This window comes from Aricia agestis, chromosome 2 (assembly GCF_905147365.1).
Source record: "Aricia agestis chromosome 2, ilAriAges1.1, whole genome shotgun sequence".
Taxonomy (NCBI): Eukaryota; Metazoa; Arthropoda; class Insecta; order Lepidoptera; family Lycaenidae; genus Aricia; species Aricia agestis.
In genome coordinates this window covers 15,722,397-15,749,034 of record NC_056407.1, presented here as the reverse complement: position 1 = coordinate 15,749,034, position 26,638 = coordinate 15,722,397, and the positions used below count along the sequence as shown (strand labels likewise).

The window sequence follows — 26,638 nt, the reverse complement described above, 5'->3', positions numbered from 1 at the left end:
TGACAGTTTCGCCGGCAATGACCGAGAACGGGAAGGGCCCGAGTAATTAGTAGCGTTACCTAGCAAATAGATGGCCCTAGTAGGTTTCAAGTAATTTGACCGTTCCGTTTTGCCTGCATGGTCCGTTTTGCATGCAGTTCCCCTACACTCAAAATAGACGTCGCTTCACCGCACTGTTCAATACCAGAGAGGGGGAGAGAAACAAGCACTACCGCACGGCTTACAACTATTTAGCATTTTTGCTATAGTTGTTAAAGTAACTAGTATAATATGTAAACTGGACCTTCGTTCCATCTCATCGTCTCAAGTTTTTTATGATGATAATCTTATTCATTGCACCTTGAATAAATTATTGTACAAATATTTCCGGTTTCCCACACCGGTTTCGGTGACGGTGGCCGGTTTCATTGAGACCATCCCACAGGAGTAATTTTATAGTGCTCAAATGTGTGCACAGTACACAAGAGTAGGTATACTGTCTATTCCTTTTACTCTCCTAGCCCAGTGGGCCGAAAGAACGACACGACTGGCGAAAGATCAGGCGCAGGGCCGACTTTTTACATGCCCATCCGACGCATGGATCATTACTTGTCAGACGATTAGGTGATCAGCCTGCATTGTCCTAACCAATCTTGGAAATAAAATATTGTTTCCAACGCGAGAATCAAACCCACGACCACGCTAAACCACTGGACCACGGAGATCACGATACGTTCTTGTAAATACTTACCGACGTTTTTTGTATAAATTAAATTGAAAAAGTTATTTCATCATCATCATCATCATATCAGCCTATATTCGTCCAAAAGTTATTTATTAGCAATAAAATATTATATTATGGCAAAATATATTATTTGATTTATTAATTTTGCGCACATTAACAGTTTGTATGCCCTGTTCAAAGAAACGCATAATTTTTTTAAGTGTTCGGGAGCACCACCCTGGAACTGAGTTGTTCCATGGGCATGCCGATGACATGCCGATCGCGCGATCCGCTGCATTATTGCATGACGAAAAATTAAACCACTTGTAAATCAATGTACAGCACGTAGTTTGCATGTCATTCGCGTCATTCACTACAATAAACGATCATGCGTGAATTACAGCACGTAACTCATGTCGTGCTGAAAAATTAAAGAAGTTGTCATTCAATGTACAGCACGTTGTACAGCACGTAGTTTGCATGTAATTCGCATCATTCACTGCAATACACGATAATTCGTGCATTACAGCACGTAATGCATGTAATGCAGAATTACCGTTTAGCGAGCGCATTATAACCGGTATGGTTTCCTTTGTTGGTTAAAACCATTTGACATCGGCATTGCATCAAAGCAATCAAATTATTGCAAGTATCTAAAGGAATATTATTCCAAACAGCTTGGAATTGCTCGTAAAGCTGTTTTTTAGTAGCAGTACGCCGATTTGCAACTTTTTTTCTTGGCTTCGTACAATAAGTGTTCGATTAGGCTTAGCTCTGGCCTGTTTACGGGCCAATCTAGTACCGTCACTGACTGCTGCGCTAGGAACGATTTGACGGACTGCGTCTTATGTTTTGGGTCTTTATCGAGTTGGAGCGTCCACAATCCTGGCAACACTTCTTCAGCATACAGTATTCTAATATTTGTTTACTTTTTTGATCGTCGCACATATTGTCTGCCATCTGATGAAATCAAATTTATCTTGGTCTCGTCAGAAAGTAGCACATTTTTCCATTGAGCAACAGTCCATATTTCCTTGCGAACGCCAATTTTGCTTGTTTGTGTTCTTTCTTCAGTAACGGAACTTTCCGTGTAAATCTTCCTATAAGTTTTGCCTCCACTAGCCGCCTTCTGACGGCCAGAATCGAATGCTGAAGTATCAGCACTTCAGCATTCGATTCTGGCCCAAAAACTTAGCTCTTGATATGAACGGAACCCTTAAAAGGGTCTCTTTTCGCGAGAACAATCATTCTGTGATCATCTTGTGTGGTGTTTTTTTTTGGTCTCTTCTTTCTAGGCACACTTTCAGTGGTGTTATGCGTGTTGAAATATGCCACGGCATTGTAGACCATGTTTTTGGAACATTCCAAATGATCTAAGTACAGCTATTTTCTTGTACGGCCACCCACAGTGGTAAAAATTGAACTTTGTTGCGTCACAAAGTCGAAAGAATCGACCTAAATTTTTAATTATTTAATGAGTTTACAAGACACACAATAATGATCACGGTTTTTAAATTGTCGCCAGAATTAAGAAAACGCGAAAGAAAAGCTATGACTTTTTATTTTATTTTTAATTTAGAAGGCAAAACTAAGTGTCTCTAATTAGGTGGCCAGATCTTTTGTATCATATTAATTTGTTGATGTGTTTTGATGAGGTTATATACGAGTAGTATATATTTATTTATTTTATGCTAAGAACTAGAGTACTATCAGTTAATCCATACTAATATTATAAATGCGAAAGTATCTCTGTCTGTCTGTCTCGCTTTCACGCCAAAACTACTGAACCGATTGCAATGAAATTTTGTACACAATTATTCTAGAGTCTGAGAAAGGACATAGGCTACATTTTGATGTGGGAAAATATCTTATTTCCATGAAAATATCGATGAAAATTAATTCGCATTGCGCGTGGCCAGCGCTCATCCCGGGGGTCCTGGGTTCGAGTCCCGCAGGCGGAACAAAAAGTTTTCAATGTCCCTGGGTCTTGGATGTGCATTAAAATAATATTTCAAAAATCTTAAATATAACTATTATAAAAAATCCAGAAATATATCGATGCAATGAATATTTTAGTTCTAATACGATTCAACAGATGGCGTTTTATTTTTTAGTTCTTTGTAACATAGAACTAATCATACTTATTAGTTATTATGTTTTTGGTTATAGTTTTTAATACGTTAGAATATTATGTTTAATAATATTATCACTTGGTATAATAATAATCAATCTATCTTATCTTATAGAACTCCTACTGCATTAATTCTAATATATGAAAACAGATGGCGTTTTATTTTTTACTTCATTATTGTAACAGAACTAATCATACCTACTTTATTATATATTGTTTTTATTCATAACTAGCTGTTGCTCGCGACTTCGTCCTCGTGGACTTTAGTTTATAGCGCGCGGTGTCAACACAATTTGTGTCAAATTTAAAAACTTTTTAAAACCCTGGTAAGTGGTACCCCTCTTAGGGCCGCGTTACTCCGGAATGGCAGCGCTGAAAGTGCTCGCCTCGCCGCTGCCATTCCGGTGTAGCGCGGCCCTTAATTAATCAAAATACCCAAAAACAGCTGTGCAGTGTGCACATAATCTATACTAATATTATAAATGCGAAAGTATCTCTGTCTGTCTGTCTGTCTGTCTGTCTGTCTGTCTGTCTGTCTGTCTGTCAGTCTCGCTTTCACGCCAAACGCCAAAACTACCGAACCGATTGTAATGAAATTTTGTATACAGATAGTCTAAAGCCTGAGAAAGGACATAGGCTACTTTTTTACTGGAAAAAAGGTTTGTAAGGGGGTGAAAATGCGTAAATTTGTTCAAATTAAGTTAGTTCCAAAAATTCATAATAGATGGCGCCGTTCGTCTTCTACATCGCGCTGACGCTTGCTCAAAAGTCTTTCTATAAGACGTGGTATCATCTTACACTTAAGTGTCGATTTTTTTAGATTGTTATATCTATTCTACGGTATTAAATAACTCAGTACTTTATCTGTGCAGTGACGTAACCTTAAACCTATCAATGATAAATAGTTTATGGGTAAGGCTGCGTTTCCACTGAAGCGGAGCGGAGCTTAGCGGTGTCGAATTGACCAATCACCATGCTCGAAAATACTCGAAATCTTTGCTGTCATTCCACTGGAATAGCACGATTGGTCAATTCGGGCACCGCTAAGCTCCGCTCCGCTTCAGTGGAAACGCAGCCTAAAGTTGTGTAATTGGGGGGCTAAATAAGCTTTAAAATTTGGCATAAAATATAAATTTTAATATAAAAAAATGAAATACTTATTATGTGCACACTGCACAGCTGTATTGATTTAAGGGGTATCAGGGTTTTTTTTATAAAAGCTTTTGACACCGATTTTGTTGACATCGCGCGCTATAAACTGAAGTCCACGCGCACGAAGTCGCAACAGCTAGTATGTTTATAAAGTAACAGACAGTAATATCGAATATAGGTGATAACTAGATGTCCCGCGCGGCTTCGCCCGCGTAAATTAGGAATTTTACAGAAACCGTACATTTTCCCATAAAAAATATTGCCCCGTTTTTCCCACATTTTCCTGAGTTTCTTCGGTCGTATTAGTCTTAGCGTGATAATATAATATAGCCTATAGTCTTACTCGATAAATGATCTATCTATCACTGAGATAAGTTTTTAAATCGGACCTGTAGTTCTTGAGATTGACGCGTTCAAGCAAACATACTCTTCAGGTTTATAATATTAGGTAGGTATAGATTTTTTTAATTATCGCTTGACAAACTCGAGTCTCGATCTAAAAGACTATGAAATGGTATAATATGGTAGTGATGATGATGATGATGAATGTCATTTGCATAGTAGCATATGCTTTCTGTTCTTAAAACAACGCCGAAACTCCCAAACTTGTATCTATAAAGAATCAGGAATTCTCTCAGCACCTTCCGAACCACGGTATACCAGGTATATCTCGGTGCAAAATCTTACTTGTTGGTAGCATATGCTTAGAATACTTCTCACGAAACCGAAGTCACCACATGTTTCCCTATAAGTTTTGAGGAGTTCCCTCGATTACTTATGGATCCTTCATCAGATCACCACTTTTGTGAATATAATACCAAATTGGGATGATACCCTATATAGCAAAAGAAAAATTTTGAAAATCGGTTTACAAACGGCGTAGTAATCGTTGAATATAAGAAAACGAACATAACACCTCCCCCATTTTGAAAGTCGGTTAAAATTGTAGCCTATGTGTTATTCTGATGTTTAAGCTATATTATTGTAAAGTTTCATTAAAATCCGTTCAGTAGTTTTTGCGTTAAAGAGTAACAAACATCCATACATCCAAACAAACCTTTATAATATTAGTAGGATAAAAGGACTTGAATAGTTAATATTGCTTGGAACCGTAACTGTCCCTAATTAGTTGACCACGACTGTATATTTAAGTCCTTTGTGAAAATTTCAAGTGCCTACCTCTTATCATTATTGATTACGTGCGAATAAGGCCAAAAAATCACGTTTGTTGTGTGGGAGCCCCCCTTAAATATTAATATTATTTTGTTTTTAGTATTTGTTGTTATAGCGGCAACAGATATATACAATCTGTGAAAATAAAGTTTAGCTGTAATAGTTTTTGAGATACAGCCTGGCCAGCCTGGCGACAGACAGACAGGCAGACAGACAGACAGGCAGACAGACAGACAGACAGACAGACAGGCGGACAGACAGACAGACAGACAGACGGACAGAGGACGAAGTGTTACTAATAGGGTCCCGTTTTTACCCTTTGGGTACGGAACCCTAAATAAAAAATCGGCCAAGTGCGAGTTAGTCTCGCGTACGAAGGGTTCCGTACCATTATAGAGCAAAAATGGTAAAAATGTGTTTTTTGTATGGGAGCCCCCCTTAATTATTTATTTTATTTAAATTTTATTAATAATTATCTATACTAATTACTAATTATAAAGACGTAAACTTTGTTTGTTTGTTTAATTGTAATGAATAGTCTCAAAAACTACTGGACTGATTTTAAAAATTCTTTCACCATTCTAAAGCATTATTACGAGTAATATAGGCTACTTCTTATTTTGGAAAATATAGGGTTCCGTAAGATATTTCAGTTTTTCGGAAACAACCAGAAAATTTACTTATTTTGCGTACGCTGCCTAAACTATGAAGATAGAACCATACAATGTTCTAAATAAATGTAGATCTTATAAATGTCCGCGACACACTATACCTATCTATGTCAAGTGAGGCGCAATAACCATTTTTTTATTTAAAAATCTTGATTTTTTTTAAAATTACATTTAAACGCATTTATTTTACTCATGCTAATAATCCTTATCAAAATAAATTATTTCATCTCTAAGAACAGTTTATGTAGACAATATTTGGTCTGTGAATGATTAAAATTGGACGTTTGGTTTAGAAGTTATGGCGAAATTAAAATATTGCGATTTACGCCCGATTTGAAGTGGGCGCTACCAAGACGGGGCCGGGGGTGCGCTCGCGGAGTTTAGATCTATTATGAGTTAGAGAGCTGACGACCAAGTCATGTAGCCTCAGCTATGTTAAAACTCCGTTAGCTACTTCCCTGAACAACCCTTTCAGATAATCTGCGTGCTGGCACCCCACTACTCCCACAGGAGTAGTGGGGGGTGGGAAAGAAAAAAATGTAGGTTCAGCTGTATTGGGTGTGGATGTAGTAGGGTTGGGAAAAAATTAAAAAAAAATGTAGTTTCAGAGACTTAATAGTGTTTGCGATGATTTTTTCACATGGATAATAATGAATAATCGGCCAAGTGCGAGACGGACTCACGCACGAAGGGTTCCATACTGGTATAGACCGAAAGTAGACAGGAAATTTGTGTTTTTTGTATGGGAGCTCCACTTAAATATTAACTTATTTTAATACTAGCGGCCCGCCCCGGCTTGGCACGGGTGGACATTGATTTTTAAATATATTTTTTTCAATCTTTATTTCTTAGTCAATCTTTATGTTAAGCAGAACATAAAAATAGTTTACACTATTTAGCCTGTAACAACTATATTATAATTATTATACACATTTTTATTGTATTTTTTTTATATTTTAAGTGTTATGTTTGATTATTTTATCCTTACCTACAGAAGATACTATTATTTATACTATTTTGCAATTTCTAAATGTATTTTTTTTTCTTTAAAGTATTTTATGTTTTTTTTTTTGTAGTTTTATGCTTTTGTTGAGAATAAACACAATATATAATCCTAAAATCCTCTCTTAGTTTCTGTACATATTTGTATCTTATGTTAAGGGTTTTATGGTCAATTTGATCAAGATCTTCGGTTGTATTCGAAGACAATCCATCTAGGAACATCATAGGTGTTAGTGGTCTAATATCTCCCATTTCAACATATGTTAGTGGTCTACTGTTTATGACTGCCTCACAGTCACACAAAATCGTAGACAATTCAATCCAATCAACTGAAGCTCTACCTAATATTCTACGGAGCATATCCTTTACCACTCTTACTAATCTCTCCCACCACCCTCCCCACCACGGCGCGGCGGGTGCTTAAAATCTCCACTGTATTTTATAACAGTTCGATTCTTCTTCCACATCTTTCCAGTTAACCTCTTTAAGAAGATTTGCAGTGCCGACAAAATTAGTGCCGTTATCTGTATATATAATTTTAGGCCTTCCACGTCTACTTATAAATCTCCTCAATGTAGTTATAAATCCTGCTGTTGACAACGTATCCGTAAGTTCTAAATGTATAGCTCGATAAACTGCACATGTATATAAGACTATCCAACATTTTGAATTATTTTTCAATATCAGTGGGCCAGCTAGATCTATACCTGTTACTTCAAACGGCGCTGTCGCCACTAGGCGTTCTACGGGTAACGGTGGTGTTGGTGCTTCGTAATGCTTAGTCTTGAATCTTTTACACACTTTGCATTCCGCGACAACTTTCTTCAATAATCTCCGTATACCTGTGATCCAGTATCTGTTTCTAACTTCAACCATCATTGTTTGTGTTCCAGTATGCTGTAGGTCTATGTGTATTTGTTGTACCATTCGGTAAACAAGCTCGTTTTTTCCGGGCAACAAAATTGGGTATATGAAATCTCTATCTTCTCCACTGTAAGTTAGTCTCGTCTTCACTCTAATGATTCCATCTAGTTCTATAGTTAATAGCTTCTTATTTTTTATTTTTCCTGTATACGTCTCTTTCTGAATGAAGAGTACAAAAATGCTGAAGAGACTATAATAATCTTTATTATAGTCTCTTCAGCATTTTTGTACTCTTCATAGGTGATATTATATGTATTATATTTTTTTCTTATCCTTGGACTCATTCTCAGTAATCTTGCTACTAACCTTACTATTTTTCTGTATTTGCCAAAATATAATAGCTTACTACTGAATGTATCTGTGTTACTTTCTACATAAACAGTTATATCTTTACTTGACTCGCTTGCTATAATTTCTTCTTCCTCAGTTTTCTTTATAAATACTTTAGATCTGGGCCAATACTCCTCCTTAATGCCTAAATACACCATTCCGGTCCCGTCCACCAGGACTTCTCTATCAGTGCCTTCGGATTGCATCCTCGTGATGGTAAGTCTGATGGGTTATAAATTCCCGGTAAGTGATTCCACCATTCTTTCTTAGTATTTTTGCATATCTCTTTTACTCTGTTGGTGACGAAGGCTCCCCATGCCTCTTCTCTTTGGAGCCATGCGTACACCACCGATGAATCAGTCCAGCAATATATTTTATAGCTTGTGCACGTTGATAATGCACCTGAATTCGTAAACTCTTTGTACAGCCGAGAAGCAATAAGTGCACCCATCATCTCTAGTCGTGGTAGAGTCATTTTTCTTTTTATGGGGGTTACTCTACTTTTCGCTAAAACTAGCCGAACGTTTACTTCTTTATATTCAGTGCGCAAAAAAATACATCCAGCGTACGCATCTTTGCTCGCATCACTAAAGACATGAATTGTTACCTCGCACTCTCTTAATAATTTCTCTGAAAGGCGTCTTGGTATTCTGCACTGATTAATGCAGTCTATATCCTTGATCCATTCTGTGTATTCTGATTTCAACTCTGACTTCTTCATCCCATCCTGTCTTTAGCATCCATACCTTCTGTGTTATGATTTTAGGCACTAATGTGACAGGTGATAGAAATCCTATCGGATCAAATATCTGTTGGGTTATAGAGAGTAGAACTCTCTTCGTAATTTTTTCTGGTACAGCTTTTACATTAATATTACAACATAACTCATCAGTGTGTCTATTCCACTGCAATCCTAAGACCGAAACGGGATCAACATTGTGTGCTGAATTTGTCATCCAACCTCGTAGTTCGAATTTCCCTTTATTCATTAATTCGGTTGCTTCTTTAATAAATACTTCAACCTCTTGTGGGGTATCAAAACATCTTACACAATTATCTACATAAAATGAATCTCTCAGTACCTTAGCTGTGTTCTTGTCTTCTCTTTCCCTTTCCTTCTTTCTCTTCCTTTTTCTCTTTCCTTATATGGTGATATATAGTGACTGCTAACATGAACGGGCTACAAGTCACTCCAAATGGAACCCTTGCATGCTGGTAAGTAACTAACTCTCCCTTTTTTTTACGTATATCTTTCCACCAAAGTAATTTCAGATACTTTATGTCTTGTGGAGCGATTGATATCTGTAGGAAAGCTTTCTTTATATCGGAAATCACCCCAAAAACACCTGCTCTTTAAGCTTAGCAACAATTTAGGTATTTCTTCTATGAGACAAGGCCCCTTTTCAATACAACTATTTAACGACCTTTTATTTTTGTCTTTACAAGACGCATCAAAAACTGGCCTAATTTTTGTAGTGGCGCTCTCCATCTTTATAACTGCATGGTGTGGTAAGTAGTGACCTCTTATGGTATCTCTCTCCACTACCTCTATAATGCCTTCCTTTACCCAGTCCTTTATTACCTCATCGTATCCTTCCATTTTCTGAATATTCTCTAACTTTTTAGTTGTGGACATTAGTCTTCGGGCCCAGATCCAGATCGCCTTTCCACATTAGGCCCATTTCGTATCTTCCTTCACCGTTTACTGAAATACATTCATTAAAGCTGTTAAGTATCTCGGTTTTATCTTGTTTTTCGTAAGGATCATTAATACCTAACAATTCGATGGCCCACAGGTATTCCGGTGCCTCTTCTAGTAACTCCGAGACAAAATTTGAGCTTACTGTTGTGTTATAAACACCTTGGATGGGCCCTTGCAATGTCCAACCGAGTTTGGTAGGTATTGCTACAAGACTTTCATTTAAACGGATGAAGTTTTCTTTAATAATTAACCCTATTTGATCCGAACCAATTAGTATACTTATATCTTCGATATAAGTATACCTCCCCTCCCCCCGCGGCTCCGTACGGTTAACATCGCCTGACGTGCGCTCCGGGATCAAAAATATTTTTCAGTGGTTTTAAATCGATAAATGCGTGCTGAGTGTGTGTAAATAGCTAGGTAAAGGTGCAATCTACATTTACTGTAAGTTTTTGAAACACATTTGCCCGTATTTTATTGGATTTAACTTGGTAAGTAAATTTCATTGTTCATTTTTTGTTAGCGGCTGAAGGTAGACAAAATATTGTGAGTGCCGGTAACAGCTGATCATTATCACCTATTACAGATTATATTTCATTCAACTTTGATAAATAGTGTGAATCTTGCTTTCGACTTTACACAATGTCGAGCCATAACAATATTCCACCAGATAAGGACACTAACCCATTCGCTAGAAGTGACATAATGACTCGCTCATCGCCCACTTTGTCTAGTAAACGTTTATTGTCAGAAATATCACCTTCTTCGTTATCACCTGTCGAGAAGCGACACCAACCCACTAGGGACGAGCCACTGTCCCCCGTAATATCGCTGCTAGACACAAGCCGCGCATCCGATGATTCATGCAATTACTATAAATTAGTGAGGGAAGCTTCCTCGTACTTAGCTAAAATAAACGAGTTTGCCAATGACACCGTATCGCGTCGCAACAATTTCACCAATAAAACTGAAATTATGAACATGACACAAAAATTAACTACCATTATTTCACTTTTGGCACTTAAAAATTCGTCACTAGAAAATAAAGTCGCAAATATTGAGCGTGACTTGATAGCAGCTAAAAATGCATCTCACGCCGTGCAATCAGCCCCCGCAGCACAAAATGCCTCTTATGCCGACGCGTTAAAGCTCAAACTCGCAAAGTCGGTACCGCCAGTCGAGGCGCGTAAACCGCTCCCGTGCGTCATAGCATATCCGACCCAGGAAAAATCGGCCGAATTAAAGTCGTCAACTGAAACGAAACAGGCATTAATGAAAGCTATTAATCCCTCGGATGGCTTTCAATTTCACGGTGTAAAAAAAAGGCGTCACCTTACGTTTAACTAGTGAGTCACAAATAAAAAAATTAAAATCTGTCGACGCACTAAAATCAGCCGGCCTGCGCCTCGAAACTCCTAAAGGCCGTAGCCCGCGTATTTTAATTAAAGATGTACCGCAACATATTTCAGACGAAAATTTTATCCTAGCACTATATAATCAGAATATTAAGGGTGAGATCAATATGTCCGAAAATGAATTTAAGAGCACGACAAAAATAATAAGGCGTCGAGTTCTGAACAATAACTAAATTTAGAAAGCCAACGTCTCGCATTAATATTCCTATGTAAGGCATATAGAACGGTTAGTACTGAAGCACTTCCTGTCCTGTCGGGTGTTTTGCCTGTAGACTTAGAAATACAGCGCCGAGCTGCCTTATATTATAAAAATAAAAATATTACGACCCCAGATTTCTTAAGCATGAAAGACAGAAACAAAGTAAGTAGATTATTCGAACCACTAGATATAACACTACAAAATCTTATATCTGAGTGGCAGGATCGGTGGGATAAAGCAATCAAAGGTCGGCATCTGTACAATTTCTTTCCTTCGGTACGCAAACGACTCGCTATGCATTGGATAGAAATCGATCACTGCGTTGCACAATTCCTTACAGGACACGGCTATTTTAAAGCTAAACTTTATGGATTCAAGTTAGTTCCGTCTCCTCTTTGCGAGTGCTCGACTGAAGATACCCCGCAAGAACAAACTGCTCGTCACATACTCTGGGAATGTGATCTCTGGCATGAGGAAAGAACCGATATGCTAAACGGCCTCCAATGTGTTTCTAGAGTCGTATATTACGATGATCTCGTAGGCAGGGCAAAGAATTTTCGTGCTTTCAAACGTTTTTGTCATAAATACTATTGGAAACAATCCAACACAAGCTTGTCAGTTTAAGTAAAGGTCATTTTTTTTTATTAAGTAGGCTTAATACAATTTAATTATTTTCCCGTGGTGCTTCCCCCTTTGTCCGGACATTAATGTCACGAAAATTTGGCTGTCTCCCGCTTTGCTAGGGGAGGGAAACTGGATTTCTCCTACTCCTACCTTTCTTCTGATTAATTTCGTTGCGGGTCCCAAGACAGATTTAGCTTGTCCCTCGGGCATCCCTGAGATCATATCAAAGGATTTTCGTGGTTTGTTACCACTGTTGATCCTGGCGACACAGGATTTGGGTGGGAATGTGTGGTGGGCCATTTGCCCGTTAAAAAAATATATATATCTTCGATATTCTCCTCTGTATCAGACTGACTTTGTATTTCTTCAAGTCCTGTATCAGTTTGGAATTTTGCACTTTGGGTAGACTGCCACAAAGCACATCTTGTTCCAAAGCTGTCATAGTAGTATGATACTTATCGTCTAGACTACTTACATTAGACTTGAAGATCTTATGTCTCTGTGTTGGTTTTTTCACACCGCCAAAAAGTGCATGTCCGAGACACTCGCTGCCTGTTACCTCAAGTCCAAGTTCTTCTGCCAATGCCTTTTTAATATAAGTACGCTGTGAACCAGAATCAAGCAATGCTCTGACTTTCCTCTGCTGCTTGTCCTTTGAAATCTTGATGACTAGCGTCTGTAACAGAGTCGTGACGTTATTACTTGTAAAATTACTGCTTGTTTCCCTATTATCTTCTATTTTTTGTTCACCTGTCTTTGTAGGTGCATGGAGAGTTGGACAAAGGATAATGACATGCCTCTTACTACAACACATACATTTAATAAATGCTTTGCAATTCTTGGCATGTTGTCCTTTCTTTAGACATATGTAACATCCGCCTTTTTTCCTTATTGCATCCTTCTTTTCCTCTAAAGTGAGACCATTAGCCTTACGACACTCCAATGTATTGTGGCTTTTATCACAAAAATAACAAATAACCTTACCTTCTTTTACGACGTTCCGCTCCTCCTTGGAGGTGAGACATGCTGCTGTAGGAATAGCTTGTATATTATTATCAAAAGATTTCGCTAAACTACAACGTCCCTGGGCCTCGATTTCGTTTTCCATAAACGACAATAGTTGTTCCAGCTTGGACCCTTGTTTAAGTGGAGTTTTAGTCCACTGAACTAATAAGCTATCTGGCAAAGATGACTCTATAAGTGGTAAAAGGATACATTCATATTTGTCCCTACCAAATCCGAGTGATTCCAAAATCTGTAAATTAACTGAAATTTTGTCATAAATATTTTCGATTGAAATGTCATTTTTTTATAGGAAAATAATATTTCCCTGACATAAATTTCTACTAAAAGTTCATCCTTAGCAAAACGTGTCTTCAGCGTATCCACCATCTTCTTGTAGTTTTCTTTAGTAGGCGGGTAGCTTTCCACGAGCGCCTTGGCTTTTGAATCGTCCGTCATGCAGGTCAATAAGTAGCTACATTTATCCTCCTCCGGTATACTGTCATCTTCGTGGATTTTCTTATACTGGGTCCAAAACGGTATCCATGACCTTGGGTTGTCGTCAAATTTCCTTAGTTGGATCTGTGGTAATCTTGTAATCGTCTGCCGCTGCTCTTCTCTTGGTGTTGTTTTCGGCGCCTTTTTGTGATTCTTTATTCTGAGCCACTCGAGTTTTTCGTGTTTGGGCTCATTTTAATTGCGACAACCAGTAAGAAGTAGATAACCAGTAAATATTTACATGCTGCTGCTGCAGCATCACCTGGATTCTATAGGAACCGAGCTTCGTATGAACCCAAAGTGGAGGTTTCATGTTTGGGCTCATATTAACGGCCTCATCGAAAAGGACATTGATAGAATATGGTAATCACGAGAATCTGATTGTGTTGATAGGAATTATTCTGCACTATTTAAACCAACGCAAGTTTAAAAAGTATGAAATAAAATTAAATTAAGAAATTTAAAAAAACCCCCGCCAAACAACTTTAAAAAGTAATGAAATAATATTAACTGCCTTTAAGTTCTAATAATTCCTAACTTGTGTAAAGTAATATTTTAGTCCATAATTGTTGTTAAGGTGTGTCGGGGGACCGCTAATGTAGATGTTTGATTTCACATAACAAGTTCACAGCAAACTAAATCGAGATAATCAGCGACTTGGCGGTTGTAGGTTGTAGTTTACTTGGCGGTCCCCCGACACACCTTACGAGTATATATATACATCATAGATTTTTTTAGAATTATCATGCCCGTACTTTAGAAGTTAGAGGGGGGGATGGGGGACGGACGATGACACACATTTTACCACTTTGGAAGATTCTCTCTCGCAAACTATTCAGGTTGGAAAAAAAATATTAGAAACCTCAATATGATTTTTGAACACCCATCCATAGATACCCCACACGCATAGGTTAGATGAAAACATTTTTTGTTTCAGTTGTATGGGCACAGAATACAGGCCTGCTATGGGGACCCCTAAAATTTTTAATATTTTTTTCCACTTTTGTATCAAAATCCTAATGCGGTTCACAGACTACATCTACTTACCAAGTTTCAATAGTATAATAGCTCTTACAGTTTCGGAGAAAAGTGGCTGTGACATACAGACGGACAGACAGACAGACATGACGAATCTACAAGGGTTCCGTTTTTTGCTATTTGGCTACGGAACCCTAAAAAGTAGGTCAAGTAGCCTATTTGTCAAAATCCTTGCTTACGGGATGCCTACCTCATAGTAGATTTAGGGAGATCGCTTCCCTTATGCATGCAAAGTCTCAGCCCGATCGGTTTAAAATTGACAAATTTTCATAAAAACTTTCATCCCCTATTTAATCCCCCCCTTTTTTTTTATTGAAATCAGGGGGCATACGAGCAAACGGGTCACCTGATGGAAAGCAACTTCCGTCGCCCATGGACACTCGCAGCATTAGAAGAGCTGCAAGTGTGTTCCCGGGTTTTTAAGAGGGAATAGGGTAATAGGGGAGGGAAGGGTAGGGAAGGGAATAGGATAGGGGATTGAGCCTCCGGTAAACTCACTCACTATAGACCGGACTCTCAGTGGAGTTTCGTTTGCAAAAATAGCGGACCTAAATCTGACTTCTGATATATATTGTATAGATCCCAGACATCCTATAGACAGATGTTGCCAACCAGTTTTGTGGTCCCCCTCCCCCCACCCCGGTAATTAAATATGGCATACAAAGAAAAAAAATTTTTTTTCCAAAACATGCCGTGTGGGGTATCAAATGAAAGAGCTTATTGAGTAGATCACGAATATATAGCATACTATAACATTTCTTACACTTTCTCTAAGATTTTTTAGAAAATTTACGAAAATGCTCCATTTTTGGGTTAACTTTAAACCACTATAGATTGAAAACTCATGAATATATTTTTTAAATTATTATTTTAAATAATTAACAATAGTCCATTGTTTACGATTCAATAGTTCGTACAGTGAAAAAGTTGCATGGGGGATAAGCGGGGGGAGCATTCAAAGATGGCGAGTTTCGATATTTCAATATATTTCTTAAAATTTCGGACTCAGTGGAGACGTTTGCAAAAATTGCGGACCTCAATCTGACTTCTGATATATATTATATAGATCCCAGACATCCTATAAACAGATGTTGCCAACCAGTTTTGTGATCCCCCTCCCCCCTCCCCTCCATCACAAATATTATTGATAAATTACAAAGTTTTTGGTTTGAATTATGGAATTATTGGTAATTTTGTGTTATAAATAAAATACAAGGTAGTAAACTAATAGATTTTTTTTATTTTGATGCAATTTTACGAAATTTACGGAGAAAAATGCTTACACATGCAAGTAACAGTTTGATTTTGTTACAAGTTTTTACAATTATTGTTTACACATTTACACAAGGATATACATTTCAGTGCTGCTTTTCTGCAGGTACACGATATTGTGCGACAGTTGGATTGACATTTACACGGTTTTATCAAAGAGTCAGGTAGAGATTTTTTTGACATTTGCTTTGGGTAAAGGTTTCCTTCGCGTAACTCGTAACCAAACTGAAGGAAATCAATATGGTCAAATATCGGTTCAAAAGAGCTTTTCCATAGATAAACTTGAGCTGATGCTCTTAAACAGTGTAAATGCAATGCATCAGAGGTACATATAATTCTTGTCAAATTTAAGGCAAAACCTATGTTTTGGCACAACAATTTATGTCGAAGATCATCTGCTGTTGTTTGTTGTTTAGAAATTAAGTAACTGCAAACTTTTTCTAGATCTTTAAATTGCTTACTAGTCAAAAGCCCATCACCCATAGCAGAAACTGCATCCTGAACAAAATCCAGATTCGCGGCGTTCAACATTTGTGTTTTTGTACCTATGCGACTTGTGGTGTCGCAGCCAGTTAAAGAGTGCAACCCAGGTAAAATGTCACATATATTTTCGCCAAGACTTCGTGCAGCTAAATGGCACCCCAGAAAACGGGTTTTCTTTCGTGATCCCTCAAACCACAAAGCGCGACAACCTATATTTTCAAGTTTATGCCAGAAATAAAGGCCTAATACAAAAATATCGGTGTCAGGGCTTAGAATAATTATCTCTGCACTGTCGATGTGTTTGACAGAATGAAAAATATGGCAGAACATTCTTGAATCAGCCTCTGTGTGATTAGATTTCAAATCGGTAACTTCAGTGAAAGTTGCGCCTTGCAATTTAAAACATTTTGTGGGGTCATCAAATCCACCACATACATATAGCTCACTTTTTTCATTGACTTCTGTATAAGCCAAGGCATTCTTGCATAGAAATTTCACTAGTTGTAATTTGTTTTCAGGACTCACGAAAAAGTCTTTGCAATTTGGGACTTTTGTCGAAGGACTAGTTATGACAACTTGTGTTGGGTTTTGTCCTTTACTTCGTAACTTTGATTCTAGAAACTTGATAGATATATCATCATAGCGATCAAATACAACATCAAGTCGTACAACAGAATCCTGAGACAACAACATCATAATTTTTTTGAAAAACGCAGCTGCAAATTCTCCGAATGTACTAAAACTTTTCAGTTGTATTTGATGCACCAGCGCCATGCCATCTACAATATAAACTTTTGCATTAGTTTTTGAGCTTATTATGTCTTGTGAAGTGTAGTTCCCACACTCATGCTTTTTTTCAATTTCAAGAACCAAACTTGATTTCACGGACTTTTTGTAAAAACCATCTTCATCAAAAAGAAATTTTGGATATTCCAGTATTTCGTGAGAAGCCAGTATTTTTAGATCAAAATCGCGTTGTGTAGCTAACATAAAAGCTTGTTGAATATCCGTGACATCTTTTGTATCTTTTAATTGTTTGTTAGAACTTGTGGTTTTGCACTGTTTTTGACGATGACCGAAGTTTAGAAATTGATTTCTTTTTATAGTATCAAATACACTTTTCTGTTTCAATTCCAAACGTTCTTTTTCAAATTCTTTGAGCAAACTCTCGCCACATTCTTTGATATTCAGGAGACATTGTGAGGTTGTTTTTTCAGCCAGTGCACCAGTATAGATATTGTAGAGTACATTGGTCTCGTCGTTTGCCTTGAATGGATTATAATCATTCAAATTCGAGATAAGATTTTTGATATCTTTTTCATCCTTAGCAATCCTTGAGTCACTCCATTCAGTGTGAACTTTTGAATCAATATCACCTGTAGCATCTGCTTGCATTTCTAGATATGATAGTAGTGTGGAATGAATTGAGTTTTTAAACGGATACAAAAGGACCCATCGCTGCATGGCTTCTATGTTTTGAGTAATACCAATTAAACCTCCAGTAACAGCTGAAGACCGGTTCTGAGACTGCTCCAAAGCCAAATCACAGCCAACTGAATTAAACTTTCCAGTTCCTCGCTTTACTGAAAGCATTCCTCGTTTTAACTCATCCACAACATCTTTCGGTAATTGAATCATGTCTTGCAAATAGAGTGATACTCCACGGACATAATTTGTGTGGTTCATTGGAAAAAAATAAGACAGCATTTGCCTTGTAGTCTGCAAATGTAAATCATAATCACTTTCTCTGTCCGCTTTTATTGAATTCAGAAGTATTTCTACCATTTCACAATAGTCATTAAAAAACTTGAATGTTTCGCTTTCTTTGCACATACTTTTTAAAAAAGAAGAAAAATTGGAAAGCAAAATTTCAATAGTTTTTTCATGTCGCTGATATTTTTCCAACAAACTCTCGTGGTCTCTATCTACTATAGCCTCTCTTATATCTTGAAGACACAATTTTGTAGCATTCCCATCGGAAAACTCATTTTGATCCATGAATTCAGCAAATTGTAGGTTTCTAAGTGCTTCATATACAAGTTTGTGTGCTCTTATGCCTCTGTTGTATTGTACACCGTTTAAAATAGAAGCAAGAGTATTTTCGCCATATATTTCTGCTTCGATTAAAATCCTATCAAGCCCACTTCCATCAATAAATTGGCCCAAGCATCGCAAAAAGTTTTTTTGTAAATGAAAGGAACCGATTCGTAATATCATTTTAGAAAACTCGGGACAGGACATTTGAATCTGTTTGGCTAGCAAGTATATTGACATATCGCACGAAAGAACTGCAGTTTCTTTATTAAGTGACTGACATATGTTAATAAAGTTTTTCATTGCGGTATACACAACATCTCGTGAGGTGGGTGGGAAAGGGATAATAGGACAAAACCCAACAGTTGACCTGGGTAAATTTTCTGATGACAGAAGTTGTTGGAAAGGAGTCCATCCAGGAATAGCGTTGATAGAGGGTCTCACAAACATATTTTTATCTTCCTCGTACTGCAGTCTGCACAAGACCCACAAAAGATTAACACTTTGTGATTTTTTCGTTGTATCTAACAAACAGCTTGTTTCGACATAATTTGTTGTGGTAATCGGTTTTGTTTTTTTTGTTTCGTAATGATCAATTTCTTGACAGGTCAAGTGTTTTAAGTCACAATTTTCGTCGACAGCTGCACGCCTAATTTGAAGGAAACTGTCATTCTGTAAAGAAGTTTGTTCTTGATATACAACCATAGCTGTCACGTGTGTAGTGTTTTTACCACTTAACGTTTCTTCATTAAAATCATTGTTGTCTATAGCTCCATGTAAATACAATGATGGATCACGTACAATGTTCTTAGGTACAATCACTTTTTTGTTTTCATTTTCACTCAAAATAGCTCTTGTAATCTCTGTATCAAGATCTTTTACTGCTTGATAGCTAATACAATGCCCCAATTTATTTAATATTGTAATTAAATGTTTCGATCTGGAAAGATGATGAACAGACTCTGCCAGTGCTACGTGTTTAGGAGTTTTTTTTTCTGTGATACAGTATACAATGTCACAAAATATTGACTTGGCCCTCTGAAGAGATCTTTGTCCCAATTTTTGGTTCTTCGCACCGAGTAATGTTTGCATAAAAATAACCCATGTTGGAGGCAATTCAGTTTTATTAATTGCGCTTTCCAGTAGTGTCTCGTTACATAAATATTCGTCCGGTAAAAGTGTAGCAGCTGTTGCCTCAACTCTTAGTTGTTTTGCGCACAATTTTATTTTATCTGTATCCAATTGACGGACACGTTCTACTACTTCAGTTAGGGAGATATTTGACAAAAATGCCATTGACGATTTGGATTTGTCAGCAGGATGTGAAAACAATACTTTTTCACCGAACTTATCAATTAACAAGGCTTTAACTGTTCGATTTTCCACGACTGCATCTTCCAACCCCGTGATTTCAGCCATTCTTGTTGCCAGATGAGACAGTTCAAAGGAACAAGTACAAAATTGTTCTTTTATTTCGTCCATTAATTTCTCAAAGGAAGCCTGTAATATTTCTGAGGGTATATTTGAAGAAGGGCGCCCTCGTTTATTTTCAGTCACTCTCGGCATCCGTACATAATCCCGGTAGCAAGACTTGTGATACTTTACATCTCTGGCTAACAAATCCTGAGGTACCTGACAAGTACTTATTGCTGTGAAAACGTTATCTTGTTTTATGTGTGCGGTATTAAAAATATTTTGAGCCGCCGACAGTTCTGAACATGTATGAAGGCTTTTGATTTTATTTTTTGTTATCTGGCCACATATTAAACAAGTTAATCTTTGCACGGTATTTTCAGGATTTCTCTGAGATCTGCGGAGTTCAGAACTGCAATGTGCACTATGTTCTTCCTTGTTTAATGCTAATTCTCGTCGCCGCACTTTTTCCTCACTTACATAACTTGCCATACAATTTCTATGCCAGGAAAAGCATTGAGCACCACTGCATTCTGGATCGTACAGTTTATCGAACTTAACACTTACTTCGTCTTTACGTCTTTCTGCTGCCCGTTTTATAGTGAGAAATGACTCTGGCTTTGGATTAATCACTAACTGATCTGGCGAATCACAAAACAAACAAACGAGTTCAAAATGTCTTTTTCTTTTTAAGTTCACGACTTCGAGTGACATTTTTTACACAAAAACCCGTAAATTTACACTAAAATTGATTTTAAACTAGCGTAAACAATCTAAAACAACAGTTATACACAACGTTTGGCCACGACTGACATGGGTTTCACGAGCTGGCAACGTCGCAAGCGCACGAAGCGAGTCTAGAACAGCGGTAAAGGGGCGAGGGGGGGGGGACCGCGAGCGCGCGCGGCAACATGGCTTTTTACGATGTCTAGAGTATCAGGAAGAAGAATCACAAAACATTTCGCGGTCCGCTATTTTTGCAAACGAACATCTCCTTGGAGCCTGCTCTACTAGGCAAAACCTGTGTTTTGCCTAGTGAGTGAGTTTACCGGAGGCAAGCGCTGTTTCACGCCGGTTTTCTGTGAGAACGTGGTATTTCTCCGGTCGAGCCGGCCAATTCGTGCCGAAGCATGGCTCTCCCACGTATAAATAATTGGGGGTAGAATTGATCAATCCTTTCTAAGCGAATCTATATATTATGTTAGTGTACATAATTAGAAATGTAATGGGCAAATATTAGTCTAAACACTTGAGTTTATTACATACCTGCGCCGCGCCGTCGCGTCGCCGCGCCGCATCTCGCTCACGTCGCGCCAGGCATTTACTATTTAGTAATAACACCGCACATGCGAAATTGTTTTTCATGTCGATAACATTTATATTGTATCATAGTTTACCCTCGTACCCGCTGTGCGGTGTACGCTCGGTGTACCCATTGGGCCAACACATCGTCAATAGAGTAGTAATACACATATTTATAGTGTTGTTACCATGTTGTTAGAAAATAGATCTCTCAAGAATTGAGTCAAGTAAGATCTGGTCACTCTTGGCAGCCAATTATTATCTGACATGAAAATGTTATTGTTGGGATAAAAATTGCTCGAGCTGAGCTGTTAAAAGTTTTCTAGGTCATGCTCAAGTAAAGTTACTAACTTACTAACGACAGTCGACACACACAGTAACCGAACGATACGATCGCATGAATTCTCTAAATGAGTGTGACGCCGCTTTATCTAGAAATGTACTTCAACAACGAGTCATGAAAGTGGTACGGCCTAATTACAGCGGAGAGCTGAAATACAGGCCAGCTGGAAACACTACCCTCCCCCACCCCGCGCACCCCCGCACCGGCTTAATTAGCGACCCCCGATCCTCGGCGACAACACGACCACAACTACAACCGATGTATCTACCGAGAGACGTCTCTCGTTTACCCGATACCCGTGTAAAAAGGCGCGGAGACTTCCCGAGCGCTTCCAACTAAGTTTTCGAGGTCGGGAGTCGTTTTTCATCCCCGTCTGTCATCGCCGTCGAAGAAAAAACCGGCCGAGTGTGTTTTAGGTCATACATATTACAGGTGATAGACTGATAATATAGCGCATATAGTACGAGTTCGACCTCTATTTCTCGATTTATCTCCTAATTAGTAAGGAAACCGATAAAAAATATTAAATTACTTACGGGCAGGGGTGGTACCGCCGCGCTGGAAAATACTGAATTACAAAATCCTAAAAACGACGTATTGTACACGAAATGCTGCGTAACTTTCAACAGCCTACTTGATACTGCACTCAGACCAAATAAAAATACTTTTTATTTGGTCTGAGCTACTGCTACTCCATGTCTGCGCGAAAATAATAATAATTGAAATCCTGTTCCTCATTTAAAGGCAAAACGTCTCTATGGAATCGTCACGTACGACTTACGAGTACGTCGGGCGAGGATCGATCGAATATTGCTTTCTTCTAGCCGCGAGGGTCACGTCGGCCTCGGGCGCCTCTCGGGACACTCGGGAGTCGGGAGCTCCGGGCGCTGTCGCCGCTCCGCTCCTAATCGAATAATCCGGCACGCACCACGCACGTGGGTCGGCGCGGGCGGAGGCCCACCACCGCGCCGCCCACCTGACGACCCGACGAGTCCCGCGGGACCGCACTCCGGTTCACTCTCCATGATTAAAGACGGCTCGTCGTGGAAGTTGCGCTACATAAACAAAATATTCAAGTGACTTCGCACATTTTCTATTAATTGATTGAGTCGTTTGACCCGAATTACGAGCGCCGGGCGACGCGACGCGCGACGTCGAGCGCATGAAACATGTCCGTTTTGGGGTAGATTAGGAAAACGGGAGCTCATTAATTTAAATATTTTCCCTCGTCGCTTGTAATGAAATCCCTTTCGATTAAAGTAGTACTTCTACACTACTATTATAAAGAGGAAAGATTTGATTTTTTGTTTGTTTGTTTGTTTGTTTGTTTGAGTCGAATAGGCTCCGAAACTACTGGACCGATTTGAAAAATTCTTTTACCATTGGAATCCTGCATTATTTCTGCTGAACATAGGCTAATTTTTATTTTGGAAAAATATAAGGTTCCGTAAGATATTTGGGATTTTCGGACGCAAGGTTTAAAAAATCAACCAGAAAAGTTACTTATTTTGCGTACGCTGCCTAAACTATAAAAGATAGAGGCATAAAATGTTCTAAGTAATTATAGATCTTTTAAATATCTACAAAAAAGTCCGCGACACACTATACCTATCTATGTTGAGTGAGGCACAATAACCATTTTTTTATTAAAAAATCTAGAATTTTTTTTGGACTAAGTATATTTAAATGCGTTTATTTAAATCATGCTATTGACCCTTATCAAAATAAATTATTTCATCACTAAGTACAGTTAATGTAGATAATATTTGGTCTTTGAATGATTAAAATTGGACGTTTGGTTTTAATGTTATGGCGAAATTAAAATATTACGATTTCTGCTGCACGTTGCGAATTGGGCGTCAAGGCGCGATGCGCGGGTGTGCGTGCGGTAGGGGAGAGATTTAATTATCAGTGCCACAGACTCGCCCGGAGAGTCCACGTAAATATTACCTCGATCGTGGGAATCGCAGACACAATAGATTTTCAATAGTTATGCGACAGCCGGGTGCTGCTTTATTGATTTGATATAGACTATCGTGCTTCATTATTATAATCCTAATTTCAAAAAAGCTTTAAAAGTTATGACTACGAAAGTAATATTTTTAGAACTTTTTAAAATAAGTTTTGAATGACTATTATTTTTGATTGCTATTATAATTAATTAATTTCTTTAACTATAAATCTCTAATAGCGGCAGCCGGCTGCCAGCATAACAATTGAAGATCTATTGTGTCTGCGATACCCACGATGCCGATGCACGATGGAAGTATTAATGCATATTTTTTAATCCACACTATTTCTGCTGAATATAGGCTATATTTAATGAGAGAAAAAAGGGAACCGTATTAAGTGTTAATAATTGTGTGAAAAATCTACCAAAATATTCCTTCTTGCTTATGCTTTATAAATTATAGACTATACTTACTTATCGCAAAGTGATGTACTATAGTCTTATAGTTCTGCAGGTAAGGATAAAATAATCAAACATAACACTTAAAATATAAAAATATAAAAAAAAATACAATAAAAATGTGTTATATGTACATAATAATTATAATATAGTAGTTGCAGGCTAAATAATGTAAACTATTTTTATGTTCTGCTTAACTTAAAGATTGACTACCTTTATTTAAAAAAAATAATTTAAAAACCAATGTCCACCCGTGCGAAGCCGGGCCGGGCCGCTAGTACTTTATAATATTATTTACGAGTTACGACGATCGTATTCGGGGCCCGGCGAAGCGGCGAGCCGGGCGACGTGGCGGGTGCGGCCGCGTGCCCCCCAATTAGGCCGTGTTCAGACGACACGCGCCCGCCCCGCCCACGCCACGCGCTTCTGCACCCGCGCCAAACTAGCTTTGAAATTTTTTGATTTTATTTGAGTCTTTAGGCAATAGATCTCAAATTGCATTTATCGAATTCCACCCGCGTACGCCACGCACACGCCCCGCGCCCGCCCCGCGTTCGCCCCGCGCCCGCCTCGCGCCCGCCTCGCGCCCGCCTCGCGCCCTGCACCTGCCTTGCCGCTTGCGCCCGCGCCGCGCTGTGGCTATTCTACTGAACGAAATAGTCCAGTCACTAGTAGTTTATGCGTGCGCGGGACGTGCGCGTGGCAAGCGCGGGTGTAATGCGGGCACAACGCGTGTGCGGGTCCTGCGCGTGGTCGACGTGTATCATCTGAACGCGGCCGTGACGGTGAACGTCTTAAGGTGACGCCGCGTTTTAAAAGTAAAAAACCGTATTGGATGTGTTTGAGAATGCTTGTCTTCTGATTGATTCTGATTGATTTGCCTGGCCGGCCTTTCATAGAAAACAAACAATAGAACAGCAAAAAATTGAAAGTGGTTTTTGTCGCGTAATTTAAAATTAAAGTGTATGCTTGAACCGATCTATGTACAAATTTTGGATGCTTAAATCACTCTCTGTTAGCAAAATAGGAATCCCTTTTTTTCTCCTTCTCTTCTTCTCCCGGCCGACGCGCGTCGAATCCGTTTTATGTTATTCGCCAAATTTGTTTTCGCACAAAAATATCGTTAACAGTTTGTGCCGCTCGCTGGTTCCGTCGAGCTGCGGGACCGCTCCTCTCCTAATCGTTTTTATGTTCGTTTACTGGAGGGAGTGTGATTGTCGCGCTGGCGGCTCTACAATCTACGACTGTAGAGAGGCGATATCGTTCTACCCACCCTGACCCTTGCATATTTGAGATTGATATTATACCGGTATCGAGCTGAGGATTGAGCTCGAGATGATGAGCCACGCACAGGGCGTATTGCTCTCACAATAATTATTCAATTAACTATTTCATGTAAACTTAAAGTTACTGTGATGTTAATCAGCTGAAGAAAAATAATATTATATTTTGTGTAACGAGCATTATCTAGTAAACTCATAGACCGGGAGATGGTGACAAAAAATCAAGAATTTTTTGTCACCATCTCCCGATTTATGTCATTTGTACCAGACTGGCGGTTCTATAGGGGTCTAATTACGTAAATGCAATAAAATTAAATTAAGAAATTAAAAAAAAACCCCGCCAAACAACTTTAAAAAGTAATGAAATAATATATTTTACTGACTTTAAGTTTAAATAATTCCTAAGTGTAAAGTGATATTTTAGTCCATAATTGTTGTCACGGTTTGTCGGGGGACCGCCAACAGTGTCTTTTGCATTTTGTATCGCTATGTCACTGATTGTCTCGATTCGGTTCGCTGTGAACTGACCCTTAAATTACTATAATGTTAAGGCGGGGATTAATCTCAATCAAAAACGATAACCTTGCACACAACCAAAGACCAAGCGTATACGCATCGCAATAAGATTAATTTTAGCTTAGCATAAAACTATAGGTTCTCGGGCGGATCTTCTCTATTTTTAATGTTTTTTTTAAATATCTTTGGAAATAAATATTAAGAAACAAAATTGTTCGGTTAAAGAATTTTTAATATAGATTTACTAACAATTTATTCAAATAAAATGTACAATTATCCTAGTTAATACTTATATTTTGATGAAATAGAGTTTTTTCGGAGGTAAGTTTGTAAATTAATTACAGCCAAAGTATTACGTTTTATTAAAATGTTTATGGTTTAAGGTATTTTGAATATTGTGCTTTATATCTCATATTTTTTTTAAACTTCGTTATTATATTGGAACTAGGTAAACCGGGAGTCACGGAATAACAAATTGGGGTTTATCCTCGCCTTAAGTGAAATCAAACATCTACATTAGCGGTCCCCCGACAAACCTTGACAACAATTATGGACTAAAATATCACTTTACACTTAGGAATTATTTAAACTTAAAGTCAGTAAAATATATTATTTCATTACCTTTTAAAGTTGTTTGGCGGGTTTTTTTTTAAATTTCTTAATTTAATTTTATTTCATGGTTTTTAAACTTGTGTTAGTTATAGTGCAGAATAATTCCTATCAACAGGATCACATTATATCCCAATGAATACCATCTAGGAATGTCCTTTTGGATGAGTCGCTCGCACTGGCGGCCCTAACGCGTGGGCGTTAATCGAACGTGTCGGATAAATAACGAGTGTCGGACGATTTGTTCCACAAAAATGCTTGTATTTTTAACCCCCGATAAAAAAGAGGGGTGTTATAAGTTTGACGTGTCTTTTGATCTAGTTTTTTTTGTTTGAAAGCTGACATGATCGAGAGTGTTCTTAGCTATAATTCATCATCATCAGCCTGCTCAGTGCTGGACAATCAGGGT

At 38.2% G+C, this 26,638-nt stretch overlaps 1 protein-coding gene and 1 pseudogene across 1 annotated transcript in view; one reads left to right on the top strand and one right to left on the bottom strand.

Moving 5' to 3' along the window:
* Window positions 1-26,638, top strand: part of LOC121736790 (neogenin) — a 128,591-nt gene that overhangs the window by 8,677 nt on the left and 93,276 nt on the right. The gene's annotated exons all lie outside the window — the stretch shown is intronic.
* On the bottom strand, window positions 7,032-13,673 carry LOC121736799 (annotated as a pseudogene).